Below are 21,801 nucleotides of genomic sequence, written 5' to 3'. Positions count from 1 at the left end.
CTCCTGAGGCCTCCTCCACCTCCTCAATTATTATACCTTCCGGTAAGCTGCTCCACTTTAAATGATTATTTTCGGTCTGATAAAGCCAATCCTTGGGTCTACCTAGTATAAGATGGCCGGTCGGATGGTAGGGATTTAAATTATATTGATTTCGGCCCCTTGCTGCACTTTATCTGGCCCGGGGTAGGCCGCATCCAGGGCCTTTCCTAGTTTCGGCCTGGTACTGGAATTCGGATCTCTCGAAAATGGCTCCAAAAGCTCCGGAATTTGCCCTGCTGCCTCCTAGTAGTGTCCAGAGGCACACAGGACTTAAAGTATAAAGTTGGCAGTGCCAAAACAGCCTTAAAATTCTCTGTTTTGTGATCTCTGTCTGGAGCTCCAGCTAAAAGCTTCCTCTCAGTTTGCTGGCTAGCTCCGCCCCCTAGGTGTCTCTTTTTCACACTCAGAACCTGCATAATGAGATAAACAACTCTTAAACTAAAAGTCACCTTTCTAAAATTCTTTTGAGGTACCTCACTGTACTGACCAGAGTTCTTAGATAATCTCGCAAGACTAGAGACCGTAAGAGAATCACGCTCTTCTAAACCATGAAACTCAGACTTTATTCAGCCAGAATTTTTTATATATATATATATATATATATATATATATATATATATATATATATATATATATATATATATATATATATATATATATATATATATATATATATATATATATATATATATATATAATCTTCATAAATGCAAATTATAGCTTGAGAGCTATGCAGGGTTTCGGATTTGAAGGAGAGACACCTGCTTTGCAATATAATGGACAAAAAAGGCCCCAAAGACTTTTTGAGGTTCCTCTCAATTACAGTGAGTTTTTTTTTATCATCAGGCCATTAGTCAGAGATGCAACGCTGTCAGCAGACGTGTGAAAGATGCAACGCTGTCAGCAGAGGTGTGAGAGAGATGCAACGCTGTCAGCAGAGGTGTGAGAGAGATGCAACGCTGTCAGCAGAGGTGTGAGAGAGATGCAACGCTGTCAGCAGAGGTGTGAGAGAGATGCACCGCTGTCAGCAGAGGTGTGAGAGAGATGCACCGCTGTCAGCAGAGGTGTGCGAGAGATGCACCGCTGTCAGCAGAGGTGTGCGAGATGAATAATAATTTAATTCATCAAGCAAAATGGGTCCCAGGGGAAAATATATTTTGTACCAATATCTATTTGATTCCCCAGATATCACTCATTTCTTTCATGTAATTGGCAAGAGTCCATGAGCTAGTGACGTATGGGATATACAATCCTACCAGGAGGGGCAAAGTTTCCCAAACCTCAAAATGCCTATAAATACACCCCTCACCACACCCACAATTCAGTTTTACAAACTTTTCCTCCTATGGAGGTGGTGAAGTAAGTTTGTGCTAAGATTTCTACGTTGACATGCGCTTCTCAGCATTTTGAAGCCCGATTCCTCTCAGAGTACAGCGAATGTCAGAGGGATGCGAAGGGAGTATCACCTATTGAATGCAATGGTTTTCCTCACGGGAGATCTATTTCATTCATCTCCTACCTCCCTTTTCAGATCGACAATATGCTCTCTACTGATAACCGTTTCAGTACTGGTTTGGCTATCTGCTATATGTGGATGGGTGTCTTTCGGTAAGTATGTTTTCATTACTTAAGACACTCTCCGCTATGGTTTGGCACTTTATGTATTTATATAAAGTTCTAAATATATGTATTGTACTTATATTTGCCATGATTAAGGTTTCAGTATATTTCCTTTTGCAGACTGTCAGTTTCATATCTGGGAAATGCATTTTTTAGGAAAATGTATTTCTTACCTGGGTTATAGTCTTTTCAATTGATTGTCATTTTAAATTCGCGGGCAGAATTAGGCTCGCGAGGGCGCAAAATGCCAAACTATATTGCGTTGTTTTTGGCTTGAGATTTTTTTGGCGCAAAGTTACGTTCGATGACGCAAAGTCGTCATTTCCGGCGTTTTTGAGGACCCCGAGTCCTTTCACAAGGTTGCGTCTTCATTGAAATTTTCTCTGTTTGTTTGTGCGTCATACTTGGCGCAAAATATTTTCATTATTTTAAACCCCATTCCTATATGCCTCTTGCCTTTTTTCTCTATCAGAGGGCTATGCTGTTAGCATTTTTTTCCTGAAACTGTCATATAAGGAAATTGATAAATTGATAAGTTTGCTTTATATGTTGTTTTTTCTCTTACATTTGCGAAATGTCTCAATCTGATCCTGTCTCAGAAATCACTGTTGGAATCCTGCTGACTGATAACAGTTCCACCAAAGCTAAGTATATTTGTTGTAATCTTGTGGAGATTATATCTCCAGTGGTGGTTTGTAATAAGTTGTTATGATTAACTTTTACATGCAGAGAATGTGTCCCATCAGTATTAGTACATTGCCTGTTGCTGTTCTTTTAATATCTAATGTACAATATATACCTGTGAATTTATAAGAATTTATTGCTGATTCTATTCAGAAGGCTTTGTCTGCCATCCCGCCTTCTAATTAATGTAAAGGTCTTTTAAAACTTCTCATAAAGCTGATGAAATTTTAAATGACTGACAACATACTGAATTATCCTCCTCTGATGAGGATCTATCTGATTCAGAAGATCCTTCCTCAGATACTGACACTGACAAATCTACTAATTTATTTAAAATGGAGTGCTTTCGTTCTTTGTTGAAGAAGTGTTGATTATATTGGATATTGAGGGGACTAGTCCTCTTGATATTAAAACTAGTAAACGTTTAAATTCTGTTTATAAACCTCCTGTGGTTATTCCAGAGGTTTTTCCAGTTCCTGATGCTATTTCTGATATGATTTCTAGGAATGGAATAGGCCTGGTACTTATTTTATTCCTTCTTTAAGGTTTTAAAAATTCTATCCTGCCAGCAGTTAGATTGGAGTTTTGGGATAAGATCCCCAAAGTTGATGGGGCTATCTCTACTCTTGCTAAACGTACTACTATTCCCAAGGAAGATAGTACTTCTTTTTCCTTAAGATAGGAAACTTGAATCTTATCTAAGGAAAGCTTATTTATTTTCAGGTCTTCTTAGGACTGCAATTTCTTTGGTTGATGTTGCAGCTGCTTCAACTTTTTGGTTGGAAATTTTAGCGCAACAAGTATCGGATCATGATTTGTCTAGCATTGTTATCTTGATTCAACATGCTAATAATTTAATTTGTGATGCCATTTTTTGATATCATCAAAATTGATGTTAAATCTATGTCTTTAGCTATTTTAGCTAGGAGAGCATTTTGTCTTAAATCTTGGAATGCTGATATGACTTCTAAAGTCCAGATTACTATCTCGTTCTTTCCAAGGTAATAAATTATTTGGTTCACAGTTGGATTCAATAATTTCAACTGTTATTGGGGGGGAAGGGAGTTTTTTTTTTTTACCTCAGGATAAAGATCTAAGGGTAAATCTAAAGCTTCTAACAGTTTTCATTCTTAAATAAGGAACAGAAACCTAATTCTTCCCCCAAGGAATCTGTTTCCAATTGGAAGTCTTCTTCAAATTGGAATAAATAAAAGCAATTTAAGAGATCAAAGTCAGCCCCCAAGTCCGCATGAAGGTGCGGTCCTTATTCCTGCTTAGCTGGTAGGGGCAGATTAAGATTTTTCAAAGATGTTTGGATCAATTCGGTCCAAAATTATTGGATTCAGAATATTGTCTCTCAGGGGTACAGAATAGGATTCAGAGTAAGACCGCCTGTGAGAAGTTTTTTTCTCTCATGCATTCCAGCAAACCCAGTAAGGCTCAGATTTTCCTGAAGTGTGTTTCAGACCTGGAGTTATCTGGGGTAATCATGCCAGTTCCGTTTCAGGAATCGGGTCTGTGGTTTTATTCAAATCTATTCATTGTTCAAAAGAAAGAAAATTCATTCATACCAGTTTTGGATCTAAATATTTTGAATCGATATGTAAGAGTACCAACTTTCAAAATGGTGACTATAAGGTCTATTCTGTCTTTTGTTCAGCAAGGGCATTATATGCCCACAATAGACTTACAGGATACATATCTTCATATTCTGATTCATCCAGATTGCTATCAGTTCCTGAGATTCTCTTTTCTAGACAAGCATTACCAATTTGTTGCTCTTCCTTTTTGGCCTAGCGACAGCTCTAAAAATCTTTTCAAAGGTTCTCGGTGTCCTACTCTCTGTTATCAGAGAGCGGGGTGTTGCGGTGTTTCCTTATTTGGACGATATCTTGGTACTTGCTCAGTCTTTACGTTCTGCAGAATCTTACATGAATCAACTACTGTTGTTTCTTCGAAGACATGGTTGGAGGATCAATTTACCAAAAGTTCTTTGATTCCTCAGACAAAGGTAACCTTTTTAGGTTTCCAGATAGATTCAGTGTCCATGACTTGCCTCTAACAGACAAGAGACGTTTGAAATTGGTTGCAGCCTGTTGGATCCTTCAGTCTCAATCATTCCCTACAGTAGCTATGTGCATGGAAGTTTTAGGTCTCATGACTGCAGCATTGGACTTGATCCCTTTTGCTCGTTTTCATACGAGACCTTTCCAGCTTTGTATGCTGAACCAATGGTGCAGGGATTATACAAGGATATCACAATTAATATCCTTAAATCCCAATATTTGTCTTTCTCTGACTTGGTGGTTAGATCACCATCGTATAATTCTAGGGGCCTCTTTTGTTCATCCAACCTGGACTGTGATCACAACAGATGCGAGTCTTTCAGGTTGGGGAGCTGTTTGGGGATCTCTGACAGCATAAGGGGTTTGGAAATCTCAAGAGGCGAGATTACCAATAAATATTTGGAACTCTGTGCGATTCTCAGGGCTCTTCAGTTTTGGCCTCTGTTGAAGAGAGAACCGTTCATTTATTTTCAGTCAGACAATATCACATGTGACATATGTCAATCATCAGGGTGGGACTCACAGTCCTCAAGCTATGAAAGAAGTATCTCGGATACTTGTTTGAGCGGAATCCAGCTCCTGTCTAATTTCTGTGGTTCATATCCCAGGTATTGACAATTGAAAAGCGGATTACCTCAGTCGTCAGACTTTACATCCGGAAGAATGGTCTCTCCACCCAGATGTGTTTTTTCAAGTTGTTCAGATGTGGGGGCTTCCAGAAATAGATCTGATGGCATCTCATCTAAACAAGAAACTGCCCAGGTACCTGTCCAGGTCCAGGGATCCTCAGGCGGAAGCAGTGGATGCGTTGACACTTTCTTGGTGTTATCAACCGGCTTATATTTTCCTGCCTCTAGTTCTTCTTCCAAGAATGATCTTCAAAATCATCATGGAGCAATCGTTTGTGCTGCTGGTGGCTCCATTATGGCCTCACAGGTCTTGGTATACTCATCTTGTTTGGATGTCCAGTTGCCAACCTTGGCCACTTCCATTAAGGCCAGACTTTCTATCTCAAGGTCCGTTTTTTCCATCAGGATCTCAAATGATTAAATTTAAAGGTATGGAAATTGAACGCTTAGTCATAGAGGTTTTTCTGACTCCATGATTAATACTATGTTGCAGGATCATAATTCTATTTCTAGAAAGATTTATTATCGAGTTTGGAAGACTTAAATTTCATGGTGTTCTTCTCATAAATTCTCTTGGCATTCTTTTAGAATTCCTAGAATTTTTCAGTTTCTTCAGGATGGTTTGGATAAAGGTTTGTCTGCAAGTTCCTTGGAAGGACAAATCTCTGCTCTTTCTGTTTTATTTCACGGACAGTGAAAAATTGCTAAACTTCCTGATATTCATTGTTTTTGTGCAGGCTTTGGTTCATTTCAAGCCCGTCATTAAATCAATCTCTCCTCCTTGGAGTCTTATTTTGGTTTTGAAGGCTTTACAGGCTCCTCCTTTTGAGCCTATGTATTCTTTAGACATTAAACTACTTTCTTGGAAAGTGTTGTTTCTTTTGGCCATATCTTCTGTTAGAAGAGTTTCTGAATTATCCGCTCTCTCTCTTGTGATTCTCCTTTTCTGATTTTTCATCAGGATAAGGTAGTTTTGCGGACTTTACTTAAATTCTTACCTAAGGTTGTGAATTCTAACAACATTAATAGAGAAATTGTTGTTCATTCCTTGTGTCCTAATCCTAAGAATTCTTTGGAGAGATCTTTGCATTCTTTGGATGTGGTGAGAGCTCTGAAATATTATGTTGAAGCTACTAAAGATTTCAGGAAGACTTCTAGTCTATTTGTTATCTTTTCTGGTTCTAGGAAAGGTCAGAAGATTTCTGCCGTTTCTTTGGTTTCGTGGTTAAAGCTTTTGATTTATCAAGCTATTTGGAGTCGGGTCAAGCCCTGCCTCAGAGAATTTCAGCCCATTCTACTAGATCAGTTTCCACTTCCTGGACTTTTAAGAATGAAGCTTCAATTGATCAGATTTGCAAAGCTGCTACTTGGTCTTCTTTGCATACGTTTACTAAATTCTACCATTTTTATGTATTTGCTTTTTCGGAAGCAGTTTTTGGTAGAACGGTTCTTCAGGGAGCTGTTGCGTGGAGTTCCACATCTTGGGTATTGCTATCCCATACGTCACTAGTTCATGGACTCTTGCCAATTACATGAAAGAAAACATAATTTATGTAAGAACTTACCTGATAAATTAATTTCTTTTATATTGGCATTTGGCAAGAGTCCATGAGGCCCACCCTTTTTTTATGGTGCTTATGATTTTTTTTATATAAAGCACAATTATTTCCAAATTCCTTTGTTGATGCTTTATTACTCCTTTCTTTATCACCCCACTACTTGGCTATTCATTAAACTGAATTGTGGGTTGTGGTGAGGGGTGTATTTATAGGCATTTTGAGGTTTGGGAAACTTTGCCCCTCCTGGTAGGATTGTATATCCCATACGTCACTAGCTCATGGACTTTTGCCAATATGAAAGAAATGAATTTATCAGGTAAGTTCTTACATAAATTATGTTTTTTTTTATGGTTCCAGACATTTAATTTACACAGTATTTCTCTTAGCTAGGATGGATGTATCCACTGATTTATCTGCAAAATCACCCCTAGACTTTAATAGCGATTTTATGTAAAAAATTATTGGATACGTTTTTTTTTTGTTTGTTTTTTTTAAAAGGAAGCTAATACTCCAGTATGGGATCAGTAATAGGGACTCACACCCTTTCCCAAACCGTTTTACCAACCAACACTTCCAAATGCTGGGTAACAGGCAGATGTGAACGGGGATGTGGAGCGGCTAGTTAAAGGGATAGTCTAGTCCAAAATTAAACTTACGATTCAGAAAGAGCATGCAAGTTTAATTTTGACTAGAATATCCCTTTAAAGAAATCTGAAACGCATCATGACATTTTTTGTCAGTAAAGCATGTAATTTTAAACAACTTTCTAATTTTCTTCTATTATCAATTTTGTTTTGTTCTCTTGGTATCTTTTGTTGAAAAGAAGGGATGTATGCTTAGGAGCCGGCCCATTTATGGAGCACTATATGGCAAGAGTTTTTCAAGAATATGGCAGCACTATTTCTCTTGTTAAGTGTATCCAGTCCACGGATCATCCATTACTTATGGGATATTAACTCCTCCCCAACAGGAAGTGCAAGAGGATTCACCCAGCAGAGCTGCTATATCGCTCCTCCCCTAACTGCCATTACCAGTCATTCTCTTGCACCCAACGAATAGATAGGATGTGTGAGAGGACTTTGGTGATTATACTTAGTTTCATACCTTCAATCAAAAGTTTGTTATTTTATAATAGCACCGGAGTGTGTTATTCCTTCTCTGGTAGAATTTGAAGAAGAATCTACCTGAGTTTTTCTATGATTTTAGCCGGAGTAGTTAAGATCATATTGCTGTTTCTCGCAGCCATCTGAGGAGAGGTTAAACTTCAGATCAGGGGACAGCGGGCAGATTAATCTGCAAAGAGGTATGTAGCAGCTTATTATTTTCTGACAATGGAATTGATGAGAAAATTCTGCCATACCGATATAATGTAAACTCAGCCTTAAATGCAGTAGAAGCAACTGGTATCAGGCTGTCATGTATGTATATTTTACACTTCAGTATTCTGGGGAATGGCACTTCACTGGAATTATACTGTATGCATACAACTTTAGCCTAATTTGCAGGGACTAGCAACAGGCTTTTTAATAACACTCATTTATTAATGTTAAACGTTTTTTGCTGGCATGTAAAATCGTTTAATTTTCTGAGGTACTGGGTGAAAAAATGTTTTGGGCACTATTTTTTTCACTTGGCAGTCGTTTTATTTAATTTATGACAGTTTACTGATCTCTCTCACTGTATTGTGTGAGGGGGAGGGGCCTTTTTTGGCGCTTTTGCTACGCATCAAAAATTCAGTCAGAAGTTTATTGTCTTCCCTGCATGATCCGGTTCATCTCTACAGAACTCAGGGGTCTTCAAAACTTGTTTTGAGGGAGGTAATCACTCACAGCAGAGCTGTGAGATTGTAGTTGACTGTGATAAAAAAAACGTTTATTTCTGTATTTTTTTTCTGCTATCAGGGTTAGTTATCCTTTGCTAATGGGAGCAATCCTTTGCTAAAATTGTGTTTTTTACAAAGATTTGATGCTATAACTTTTCAGTTTATTAATATATTAATATTTTCAACTGTCATAACTTTTTCTGTGCTTCTTATAGGCACAGTACGTTTTCATATTATAGTAAATTACTTGAAAAGTATTTCCAAGTTGCTAGTTTATTTGCTAGTGTGTTAAACATGTCTGATTCAGAGGAAGATATCTGTGCTATATGTGCTAAAGCCAAAGTGGAGCCCAATAGAAATTTATGTACTAACTGTATTGATGCTACTTTAAATAAAAGTCAATCTGTACAAATTGAACATATTTCACCAAACAACGAGGGGAGAGTTATGCCGACTAACTCGCCTCACGTGTCAGTACCCTGCATCTCCCGCTCGGGAGGTGCGTGATATTGTAGCGCCGAGTACATCTGGGCGGCCATTACAAATCACATTACAGGATATGGCTACTGTTATGACTGAAGTTTTGGCTAAATTACCAGAACTAAGAGGTAAGCGTGATCACTCTGGGGTGAGAACAGAGTGCGCTGATAATATTAGGGCCATGTCAGACACTGCGTCACAATTTGCAGAACATGAGGACGGAGAGCTTCATTCTGCGGGTGACGGTTCTGATCCAAACAAACTGGATTCAGATAATTCAAATTTTTAAATTTAAGCAGGAAAACCTCCGTGTATTACTAGGGGAGGTGTTAGCGGCTCTGAATGATTGTAACACAGTTGCAATACCAGAGAAAATGTGTAGGTTGGATAAATATTTTGCGTGGTACCGGCGAGTATGACGTTTTTCCTATACCTAAGAGACTTACTGAAATTGTTACTAAGGAGTGGGATAGACCCGGTGTGCCGTTCTCACCCCCTCCGATATTTAGAAAGATGTTTCCATAGACGCCACACACAGGACTTATGGCAAAACGGTCCCTAAGGTGGAGGGAGCAGTTTCTACTTTAGCTAAGCGTACCACTATCCCGGTGGAGGATAGCTGTGCCTTTTCAGATCCAATGGATAAAAAGTTAGAGGGTTACCTTAAGAAAATGTTTGTTCAACAAGGTTTTATATTGCAACCTCTTGCATGCATTGCGCCTGTCACGGCTGCAGCAGCATTTTGGTTTGAGTCTCTGGAAGAGACACTTGAATCGGCTCCATTAGATGAGATTACACACAAGCTTAAAGCCCTTAAGTTAGCTAACTCATTTATTTCAGATGCCGTAGTACATTTAACTAAACTTACGGCTAAGAATTCCGGATTCGCCATTCAGGCACGCAGAGCACTGTGGCTAAAATCCTGGTCAGCTGACGTTACTTCTAAATCTAAATTGCTTAATATACCTTTCAAAGGGCAGACCTTATTCGGGCCCGGGTTGAAAGAAATTATCGCTGACATTACAGGAGGTAAAGGCCATGCCCTGCCCTCAAGACAGAGCCAAACCTAAGGCTAGACAGTCTAATTTTCGTTCCTTTCGTAATTTCAAAGCAGGAGCAGCATCAACTTCCTCTGCACCAAAACAGGAAGGAGCTGTTGCTCGCTACAGACAAGGCTGGAGACCTAACCAGTCCCTGGAACAAGGCAAGCAGGCCAGGAAACCTGCTGCTGCCCCTAAGACAGCATGAATCGAGGGCCCCCCGATCCGGGAACGGATCTAGTGGGGGGCAGACTTTCTCTCTTCGCCCAGGCTTGGGCAAGAGATGTCCAGGATCCCTGGGCGTTAGAGATCATATCTCAGGGATACCTTCTAGACTTCAAATTCTCTCCCCCAAGAGGGAGTTTTCATCTGTCAAGGTTGTCAACAAACCAAATAAAGAAAGAGGCGTTTTCTACGCTGCCGTACCAAGATCTTTTATTAATGCGGAGTGATCCATCCGGTTCCGCGGTCGGAACAAGGACAAGGGTTTTACCTCAAATCTGTTTGTGGTTCCCAAAAAAGAGGGAACTTTCAGGCCAATCTTGGATTTAAAGATCCTAAACAAATTCCTAAGAGTTCCATCGTTCAAAATGGAAACTATTCGGACAATTTTACCCATGATCCAAAAGGGTCAGTACATGACCACAGTGGATTTAAAGGATGCTTACCTTCACATACCGATTCACAAAGATCATTACCGGTATCTAAGGTTTGCCTTTCTAGACAGGCATTACCAGTTTGTAGCTCCTTCCATTCGGATTGGCTACGGCTCCCGAGAATCTTCACAAAGGTTCTGGGTGCTCTTCTGGCGGTACTAAGACCGCGAGGAATTGCGGTAGCTCCGTACCTAGACGACATTCTGATACAAGCTCAAGCTTTCAAACTGCCAAGTCTCATACAGAGTTAGTACTGGCATTTCTAAGGTCGCATGGATGGAAGGTGAACGAAAAGAAGAGTTCTCTCTTTCCACTCACAAGAGTTCCCTTCTTGGGGACTCTTATAGATTCTGTAGAAATGAAGATTTACCTGACAGAAGACAGGTTAACAAAGCTTCAAAATGCATGCCGTGTCCTTCATTCCATTCAACACCCGTCAGTAGCTCAATGCATGGAGGTGATCGGCTTAATGGTAGCAGCAATGGACATAGTACCCTTTGCACGCCTACATCTCAGACCGCTGCAATTGTGCATGCTAAGTCAGTGGAATGGGGGATTACTCAGACTTGTCCCCTACTCTGAATCTGGATCAAGAGACCCAGAAAATTCTCTTCTATGGTGGCTTTCTCGGCCACATCTGTCCAGGGGGATGCCATTCAGCAGGCCGGACTGGACAATTGTAACAACAGACGCCAGCCTACTAGGTTGGGGCGCTGTCTGGAATTCTCTGAAGGCTCAGGGACAATGGAATCAGGAGGAGAGTCTCCTACCAATAAACATTCTGGAATTGAGAGCAGTTCTCAATGCCCTTCTGGCTTGGCCCCAGTTAACAACTCGGGGGTTCATCAGGTTTCAGTCGGACAACATCACGACTGTAGCTTACATCAACCATCAGGGAGGGACAAGAAGCTCCCTAGCAATGATGGAAGTATCAAGATAATTCGCTGGGCAGAGTCTCACTCTTGCCACCTGTCAGCAATCCACATCCCGGGAGTGGAGAACTGGGAGGCGGATTTCTTAAGTCGTCAGACTTTTCATCCGGGGGAGTGGGAACTTCATCCGGAGGTCTTTGCCCCAAATACTTCGAGGTTGGGGCAAAACCAGAGATAGATCTCATGGCGTCTCGACAGAACGCCAAGCTTCCTCGTTACGGGTCCAGATCCAGGAGATCCGGGAGCGGTTCTGATAGATGCTTTGACAGCACCCTTGGACCTTCGGGATGGCTTATGTGTTTCCACCCTTCCCGATGCTTCCTCGATTGATTGCCAGAATCAAACAGGAGAGAGCATCAGTGATTCTAATAGCGCCCTTGCATGGCCACGCAGGACTTGGTATGCAGATCTAGTGGACATGTCATCCTGTCCACCTTGGTCGCTACCTCTGAAACAGGACCTTCTGATCCAGGGTCCCTTCAAACATCAAAATCTAATTTCTCTGAAGCTGACTGCTTGGAAATTGAACGCTTGATTTTATCCAAAACGTGGTTTTTCTGAGTCAGTTATTGATACCTTAATACAGGCTAGGAAGCCTGTTACCAGAAAGATTACCATAAGATTATGGCGCAAAATACTTATATTGGTGCGAATCCAAGAGTTACTCATAGGAGTAAGGTTAGGATTCCGAGGATATTGTCTTTTCTACAAGAAGGTTTAGAAAAGGGTTTATCGCTAGTTCCTTAACCTCTTAAGGACATATGACGGAATTTTTCCGTCATAAAACAATTGAACAACAGAAAGCTGTGTCCCCTTAAAGGGTTAAAGGGACAGATTTCAGCTCTGTCCATTTCTTTTACACAAACGTCTGTCAGAAGTTCCGGAGTTCAAAGCTTTTTGTCAGGCTTTAGCTAGGATCAAGCCTGTGTTTAAAACTGTTGCTCCCACCATGGAGTTTGAACTTAGTTCTTAATGTTTACAGGGGGTTCGTTTGAACCCCTTCATTCCATTGATATCAAGTTGTTATCTTGGAAAGTTCTGTTTTTAATGGCGATTTCCTCGGCTCGAAGGAGTCTCTGAGTTATCTGCCTTACATTGTGATTCTCCTTATCTGATTTTTCATTCAGCACAAGGTAGTTCTGCGTACTAAACCTGGGTTCCTACCTAAGGTGGTCACTAACAGGAATATCAATCAAGAGATTGTGGTTTCCCATCTTTGTGTCCTAATCCTTCTTCGAAAAAGGAACGTCTGCTACACAATCTAGATGTAGTCCGTTGCCCTGAAATTTTATCTACAGGCAACTAAGGATTTTCGACAAACGTCTTCCTGTTTGTCGTTTATTCTGGTCAGAGGAGAGGTCAAAAAGCTTCGGCTACCTCTCTCCTCCTTTTGGCTTCGTAGCATAATACGGTTAGCCTATGAGACTGCTGGACAGCAGCCTCCTGAAAGAATTACAGCACATTCTACTAGAGCCTGTGGCTTCCACTTGGGCTTTAAGAATGAGGCTTCTGTTGAAACAGATTGCAAGGCTGCAACTTGGTCTTCTCTTCATACTTTTTCCAAATTTTACAAATTTGACACTTTTGCTTCTTCGGAGGCTGTTTTTGGGAGAAAGGTTCTTCAGGCAGTGGTTCCTTCCGTATAAAGAGCCTGCCTGTCTCCCTCCCGTCATCCGGTGTACTTTTAGCTTTGGTATTGGTATCCCATAAGTAATGGATGATCCGTGGACTGGATACACTTAACAAGAGAAAACATAATTTATGCTTACCCTGATAAATTTATTTCTCTTGTAGTGTATCCAGTCCACGGCCCGCCCCTGTCACTTTAAGGCAGGTAATTTTTCCATTAAACTACAGTCACCACTCGCACCCTATGGTTTTCCTTTCTCAGTATGTTTTCGGTCGAATGACTGGTAATGGCAGTTAGGGGGAGGAGCTATATAGAGCTCTGCTGGGTGAAATCCTCTTGCCACTTCCTGTTGGGGAGGAGTTAATATCCCATAAGTAATGGATGATCCGTGGACTGGATACACTACAAGGAGAAATAAATTTATCAGGTAAGCATAATTATGTTTTCCTGCCATGTAGTGCTCCAGATGCCTACCTAGGTATCTATTCAACACAGAATATCACGGAAACTAAGCAAATTTGATAATAGAAGTAAATAGGAAACATTTTTGAAATGGTATGGTTTGTCTGAATCACATAAGAAAATATTTGGGTTTCATATCCCTTTAAGAACGTTAACAAATAAAATGTTAATCTTCTGCATCTTCCAGGATTCCTAAGGTTGTGATGGGAAGGAAGCATTTGAGATGTCTAGTAGTGATACATATTGTTAAAACTCAAGACTTCTCTACAAGCTTTGCGTGTGTGCGCACCTAATAAATGATAAATGATCTGTTATATGTTCATTGTGAGCGACTACCCATTCCCAAGAATAAACAGTAATACAAAATTGAAGTTGTCCTTTTTAGCCAATGAGAACTAATATAACCTTTTATTACACGTTTGTTTGCAGACAGATGATAGTCTTCTGCGAGAACCCGTCAGAGGATTCCTGGGCCGGATACATGTTTGCTGTGGCTCTTTTGGTAGTTGCAGTTTTGCAGACATTAGTTTTACAGTTGTACCAACGTTTCAACATGCTGACTGCAGTGAAAACTAAAACTGCTGTCATTGGACTCATCTATAAAAAGGTAAACATGCTCTAAAAAAAAAACAATATGGAAATGATTTCATAACATGAACAAACTGTATCCAGTTTGACTCATATGCAGACTGTTCAGTTGTTTCAATAAAATGAAGCATCAATTACACACTAAATACTTTTTCCTCCAGGTTGATTCTACAGTCTATAGTTTTGTGTTTCTTCTAAGTTACCAACCTAACCCACCTCTAAAAGATATCCCTGGAAATGAGTCAGGGATACAATCAGTTTGTAAAGTAAAGATAATTGTGCTCTGTTTATGTTTGAAAGGCTGTGTACTAGGTCTGTTCTGAAGTTTTAAAACTGGAAGCTGACCTATCCTTTATTTTCTAACCCAAGGGCTAGCATTTATTATTCATATTCTTGCTTATTTTTGGTTTTGTTACACACTGAGAAACTGATACCTGAAGCAGATAAATAATTAATCTTGTATAGTAATAATTACTTGTAAAGTGAGTATCAAAAGGACATTACCTGAGATGTTTTAGTAAAATATTAATCAAGTTCATTGGGTTTCCTGGGGTGTGAGAAACTGTTTACAGCGGTTGTGTGAAGCAATGACTCATACTGTTGTGAAACGTGACACTGATTGAGTTGTGGCTATATCATATCAGTCGCATATACATTATGCTAGATGTAACAAGAGGAATGATTAGAAGGGCTGATTGGGGCCATCACATGGGGAAGGTTTAGACGTAAAAGAAGATGTGGAAAGAGAAGATATGGTGGACAAATTTGTTTTTAAAAATATTACCATGTTAAAGGGACACTGAACCCAAATTTTTTATTTCATGATTCAAATAGAGATGCAATTTTAAGCAACTTTCTAATTTACTTCAATTATCAAATTTTCTTCATTCTCTTTGTATCTTTATTTGGAAAGCAAGAATGTAAGCCATTTTTGTGAAACAACCTGGGTTGGTCTTGCTGATTGGTGGATAAATTCACCACCAATAAACAAGTGCTGTCCAGGGTTCTGAACCAAAAATTGGCCTCCTTAGCTTAGATGCCTTCTTTTTGAAATTAAGATGCAAGAGAACGTAAGAAAAATTGATTATAGGAGTAAATTAGAAAGTTGCTTAAATTGCAATGCTCTACTCTGAATCGCAAAAGAAAAAATGTGGGTTTAGTGTGTCCCTTTAAGTGGAATTTCTGTATGAGATTGCACCCAGGTTGTGCATTAAAGGGAACTCAAGTCAAAATTAAATGTGCATGATTCAGATAGAGCAGGCAATTTTAAACAACTTTCCAATTTACTTCCATTAAAAAAAAAAGTGCACAGTCTTTTTCTAAATTTACACATTTTGAGTCACCAGCTCCTACTGAGCATGTGCAAGAATTCACAGAATATAAGTATATTCATTTGTGATTGGCTGATGACTGTCCACATGATACAGGGGTAAGTAGAAATAGACATAACTGGAATTTGTCAGAAAAAAAATTCCTACTACTCATTTGAAGTTCAGACTAAGTGCTATTGTAATTGTCTTTTTATCATGAATTTGTTGATTATGCAAATCTACTGTATTTACTGTCCTTTAAGGTGGGCAGATTAATTTTAATATATATGATCAGAAGAGGAATCTCCTTTGAATGTGTGTGTGTGTGTTAAAATAAATATATATATCAGGATATACTTTCTTTTTTTTCTTCATATCGCACAGTATATACAGTGGGGCAAAAAAGTATTTAGTCAGCCACCAATTGTGTAAGTTCTCCACTTAAGAAGATGAGAGAGGCCTGTAATTTTCATCATAGGTATACCTCAACTATGAGAGACAACAATGTTGGAAACAAACTCCAGACAATCACATTGTCTGATTTGGACAGAATTTATTTGCAAACTTATGGTGGAAAATAAGTATTTGGTCAATATCAAAAGTTCATCTCAATACTTTGTTATATATCCTTTGTTGGCAATGACAGAGGTCAAACGTTTTCTGTAAGTCTTCACAAGGTTGTCACCACACTGTTGCCTGGTATGTTCTGCCATTCCTGCATGCAGATCTCCTTCTAGAGCAGTGATGTTTTGGGGCTGTCGCTGGGCAACACTGACTTTCAACTACCTCCCAAGGTTTTCTATGGGGTTGAGATCTGGAGACTGGCTAGGCCACTCCAGGACCTTGAACTGCTTCTTACAAAGCCACTCCTTCGTTGCCCCGGGCGGTGGTGTGTTTGGGATCTTTGTCATGCTGAAAAACCCAGCCACGTTTCATCTTCAATGCCCCTGCTGATGGCAGGAGGTTTGCCCACTCAAATCTCACGCTACATGGCCCCATTCATTCTTTCATGTACACGGATCAGTTGTCCTGTTCCCTTTGCAGAGAAACAGCCCCAAAGCATGATGTTGCCACCCCCCATGCTTCCCAGTAGGTATGGTGTTCTTTGGTTGCAAACTCAGCATTCTCTCTCCTCCAAACACGACGAGTTGTGTTTCTACCAAACAGTTCTACTTTGGTTTCATCTGACCATATGACATTCTCCCAATCCGCTTCTGGATCATCCAAAATGCTCTCTAGCATACTTCAGACGGGCCCGGACATGTACTAGGCCTAAACTAGGCTATAAATGAGTTTGTCTATTGCTCTAGGCAATCACTGTCTAGTTTTAGACAGCTAAGGCAATCTGCAGAGATTTGAAGGAAAACCTATGTCATAATTTTGTATCTGTTGTTAAACAGTGTACATCTATGTACATCTTACAAAGAGATTGCGCCTTGTTCATGAGACTATAAAAAAAAAGGATTTTTATTGATTTAAAAATTTTTTAATATGTAAATGGTTTTTCTTTCTTTCTTTTTTCAGTCATTAAATTTGGCAAACTCTTCTCGATGAAAATTTACGACAGGCGAACTAGTAACCTAATGTCCTCGGATGCACAGCAGCTTATGGATTTGGACGGTCAACTTAAATCTTCTTTGGTCAGCGCCATTCCAGATTCTGATGACTATTGCCTTCCTGTGGCAGGAACCTGGGGTGCATCAGTTCTGGCAGGTGTAGCGGTGCTAGTGTTGGTGATCCCCTTAATGCATTTATTGCTTCAAAAGTAAAACACTTAAAGGTAAGATAGTTTTCACCATAAAACACATGCTTAGTTTGTCATTACTGCAATATAAGAGCAGAATAGTTTCTCTAATGATGTAATAGATTTGTTGTATCTATGCTCTTAAACCATTGCTTAAAATATATTCATAAATGCACAAAGAAGCACAAAATGTGACTTAAAATGGCCATAATAGTCAAAAAATTACATCCACTTATTTGTTAGAGCATGTTATTTTAAGACTATTGACCCTGCAGTACTTTGTGTTTAACCCCCGCAAAGGGGTTAAACACACAGTAGTACCACTCGAGACCCACAGAGCACTGCTGGGGACTGTGGTGGTTCAATCAACAGTGCTAGCTACACAACTGAAAAAAATGGGAGAAATGCCAACAAAACAAACATCCTATACGGGGGCGTCTTCCTCGCTGAAAAAACAAACAATGCAAATAGCACTATATGCAAAAAATGTACAAACACATTTAAAACACCATCAACGAATGTAAAAATAATAAATGGGCACAGAAAGTCCTTGGATTCCAATGTAGAGACAGCACTCTGTCAAAGGGATGGTCAGTCCCTGGTATTCGATGATCTGGAGGGAAAGAAAACAGAGGTGCCAACATGGCCTAGTACAATCAAACAAGGGGATAAGCAGTATGGTAAATAGAGGTACTCTCAAAGAGAAAGCACCCAACGGTGCTAATGGGGCAGACTGGAACTTTGTAGTGGTCCAGCTCACTAGATGAAGGCAAACTGGGCACCCAAACTGGAAGTTGACACAGATGTATCACCTGATGCCTATGTAAAAATTAGAAAGCCAAAGCTACCATAGCCTAGTACAGTTTAGACAGGCAGAGAGATAATAGATGGTAACACTTACAATATGTTTTGCACCTCAGGTGCGAACTGGGACCTCTCAGTCGCCCAGTAGACTGCACTCCTGTGCAAACTGCAAACTGGATCCACTCCAAACTCCACAAAACAAAAGATAAAAATTCCAAAGTGCAGCATTTGTATCATAAAACCAAATCTTTATTAAAAATAGAGCAACACGTTTCTCCTCCTCTCAGAAGCTGTTTCCTCAGAGTATTCAATACAACATAAATTATACACTTGCTATATAAAACATGTTCCAATCTGTGATTGGTTAATTGAATAATCACAATCATCTGTATGTAAAATACCATTAAGTGAGTTACCTTGGTAGCCAGACATATACAACCAAATGTGCCCAGAGGCAGAACTTTTTTTCACTTTCTGCGATGAGATTTTTATTAGTGAAAAATTTTCTGCAGGTCATTTTTAAATTAAATAAAATTGTAAATTTGTCAGTTACACTAAAGAACCAGATAAATTGCAATGTGTGGTTAACTGGAGAATAAAGCAATATTTTAAGTTGTATAATCTAGTGCAGTAGTTGAAAATTGCATGCATATTAGCTGCAGACAAAAAAAGGAATTGTAAAATGGCTCTTGAATTAATTTTGTTTCCTTTTCTCTTAGTCTAATATAGAAATGAAAGTAATAAAAAAGGTGCATTGCTCATACGAACAGTTTACATTCAGAGAAACAACAGCTTTGCAGACTGGTGTAAAGCTAAGGCAACGAGCTTGCAAAAATCTCAGAGCAGGACAACAATCAATGCACTGCTGCTTTGCAGCACTTACTGCATATTTGATTGTTGTCTTCAAACAATTACTTTGCTCTGATTGCACTGTTAAGGAAACTTATAGAATGCAGCCAGAGAACATCTCTGTTTAAAAGAACAGCCTAACGTGGAGCCAGCACTGAAAAGTTAAAGTGCTAACAGTACTGTTCTTTCTGCAGACATGCTGCATTTTCTGCGATGACATCTCGGATCACTCTATGTTCTGCCTTGGGGCAAATGTGTAAACAATCAACTACCAACATCTGCAAGTACATCCTAATTGCATGGGACTACCATGGTAACCTAACATCAACATAAAAGTAAACACAAAGTTTACAACTATACAAATGTAAAATCTAGCAAATGGGCCAAACTGAATGTGGTAATCAATGTTACCACATTGAACAATACACTCCTTTGTAAATATAAATATTTTATAACTTAAAAAAACCAGTGTGTATCCAAATTGTGAGTATAAATACCACACCAACCCTCCCCCCCCCCAGTATATTGAAGCAGACACATATATCTAAATATAGTACTAACTAAAGACGAAGACATAAATACACACATCTATTGGGGGATCAATGGCTCAAAATAACAATCTCTTGTAGGGTTATCATATATATGGCCCACTAAATGTTGCTTATGATGTTATCTAATTGTGTGTCAGGGATGTGGCTTCTGGTGCATACACCTTTAACGCTTTCCCATAAATCTTTGCACCTCCCTCCTCACACCTGCCAGTTAATCGTTTAGCAGTGTAGCTAATACATGCAAAACAGAAACTAGCTCTACTCGAAAATCTCTATTACCTTGGATTATCATTAGCCTTTTCCAGAAGTGAGCCTCTGGAATATTTACAGCTACTAGATCCTCATACTCCTGCTTATGACACAGTCCTATCTACAGAGTAATTCTGTCTGCAATCATTTACCAAACAAACCTGTTTCTCCAAATTTCTACAGCAGCCTTGCTCTGTAGTTAAACAGTGTAGCGTAACTCAAACCGGAATATTCTCCAAGAACTATTCAATAATCTTACTATACAGTTTTGTGCCCAAGTCAATCGCCTCTGCCTGTTTTCCCAACATTGCTAGCACAATGTCAGAGATATTCCCCCGGTTTGGTCGTCGAGAGTTTGCAGCTCCTACCTCTCCCCCCCCCTGCTACCAAGGCTGTCACGGATTCAGCGCTTCTGATTGGCTAACGCTCACCACACCCACTCCAGCGTCTCCGAGCGGAACACACTGAGCAGCTCAGCAGCTGCAACTACGATCCAGCTTCTCTTATGTGTATACTACCACACCGCACATACTCCCAGATTCAGCTGTGAGTTACTGACTATTTACAGCACGGTTATATGGAACTTGCTAAATGAGAGAGCACATTGAATACAAGTATTACTGTGTTTCCCTGTACGATTACTTATTAAACAGGATTTTCCCTTTACAACTCAGTCTCACTCTTCAGACATTCCCAGCCTAAAACAAAGATACAGGGATTGCTTTAATCTTTCTCCTGTAACCAGCAAAACCAGGCATCCGTAAGGTACTCTCCAACCACTGAATCACACATTTGATTACTATTCCATTCTTTGCCTACTAACTGCAATTGTGATCCACATCAGATTAATCAGCTACCTCACATCGGATAGCTATATAGATCCACCTTTTGAAAGATCCATGACTTTCAAATTATAATCGAAATTGCTGCCATCAAACTAAGCTGCTGGGTCCCCACCCCCAACCGGGGGGTATGTGTCGCAAAGCCCAATCAGAGCTGACCCATGAGACCAGCGTGAGGAAGGCGATTGCATCACACCTCAAGGCAAATGCCCCAGAAAGCAAGCCGTTCCCTATAGGCTGCACCAGACTTGCGATCAGAAGGCTGAACCAGCATAGCCTAGTCTTTAAATAACCTAACTGTGTGGATATTAACATTGCCACTCAAAACAACATATATGAATAACCTCATATCTAAATGGACATATATTCCCGATAATAATGGTACTAAATGAGTAAAAAATGGGGAAAACAATCTAATGTTAATAGGAAATTACTATAGTAACCATAGTAATGACGATCTCAAAAAATAATGTCAATAATAAAGTGAATTAACAAAATCTAAATCACTACATGTTAGGGATAGACTTAAGGCATCCTATAGGGACACTCAAAGCCAGAGGTCACAATGTGATTAGTGCAGGGAATAGAATAGCCTCAGGAGCCGATTATAATTCAAAGGGTGTATCCTAATACTACTCAATAATCTCTAGGAGAGTGTGAAAGGGGGGAACCCCCGTGTGAAAAAATATCGGTGGTGACAAACAAAGTGTTTGAGCTATAAAAAAATATATATATGCTGACTAAAAAGCCAAATAATCTAATATTAAAATCAAGTCCAAAGCCCACAGTGTCTCCAGACCTTGTGCACTTTTTCATGGAGGACTTAAGAATCCTATGAGCATTCTGCCCATTCAGTCTATCCCTAGATCACATAGTAATGCCCTTTATGACTCTAAGGAGAAGAGAATCCTTTTGGATTACCAAACTCAAACACTCCAACCCTATGGTCTCAATGAGAACCTAGGTAAAGTCAATGTTTGAATCAGCACTCCAGGGTCATCCCCATCCAAATATAACACTGCAGGGTTTGCAGAGAGTAGGTGCTCAAACCTTCAAAGACCCCCCCTCCAAGGTCTTAGGCAATAGATAGAATAAAAGGAAAAGAAGGTAGCACTCTTGTAGCAGGAAACAAGAAGGTAGCACTCTTGTTTCCTGCTACAAGAGTGCTACCTTCTTTTCCTCAATGAGAACCTAGATATGGCAGCGTTTATGTGATTCTATTGGGAAGGTACCATCACCTAATAT

At 39.7% G+C, this 21,801-nt stretch overlaps 1 pseudogene; it reads left to right on the top strand.

The window, feature by feature from the left end:
* The window catches only part of LOC128652993 (multidrug resistance-associated protein 1-like), a 286,157-nt pseudogene that overhangs the window by 34,938 nt on the left and 229,418 nt on the right, over positions 1-21,801 (top strand).

Source organism: Bombina bombina, chromosome 3 (genome assembly GCF_027579735.1).
Source record: "Bombina bombina isolate aBomBom1 chromosome 3, aBomBom1.pri, whole genome shotgun sequence".
Taxonomy (NCBI): domain Eukaryota; kingdom Metazoa; phylum Chordata; class Amphibia; order Anura; family Bombinatoridae; genus Bombina; species Bombina bombina.
This window is presented reverse-complemented; position numbering and strand designations above follow the sequence as displayed.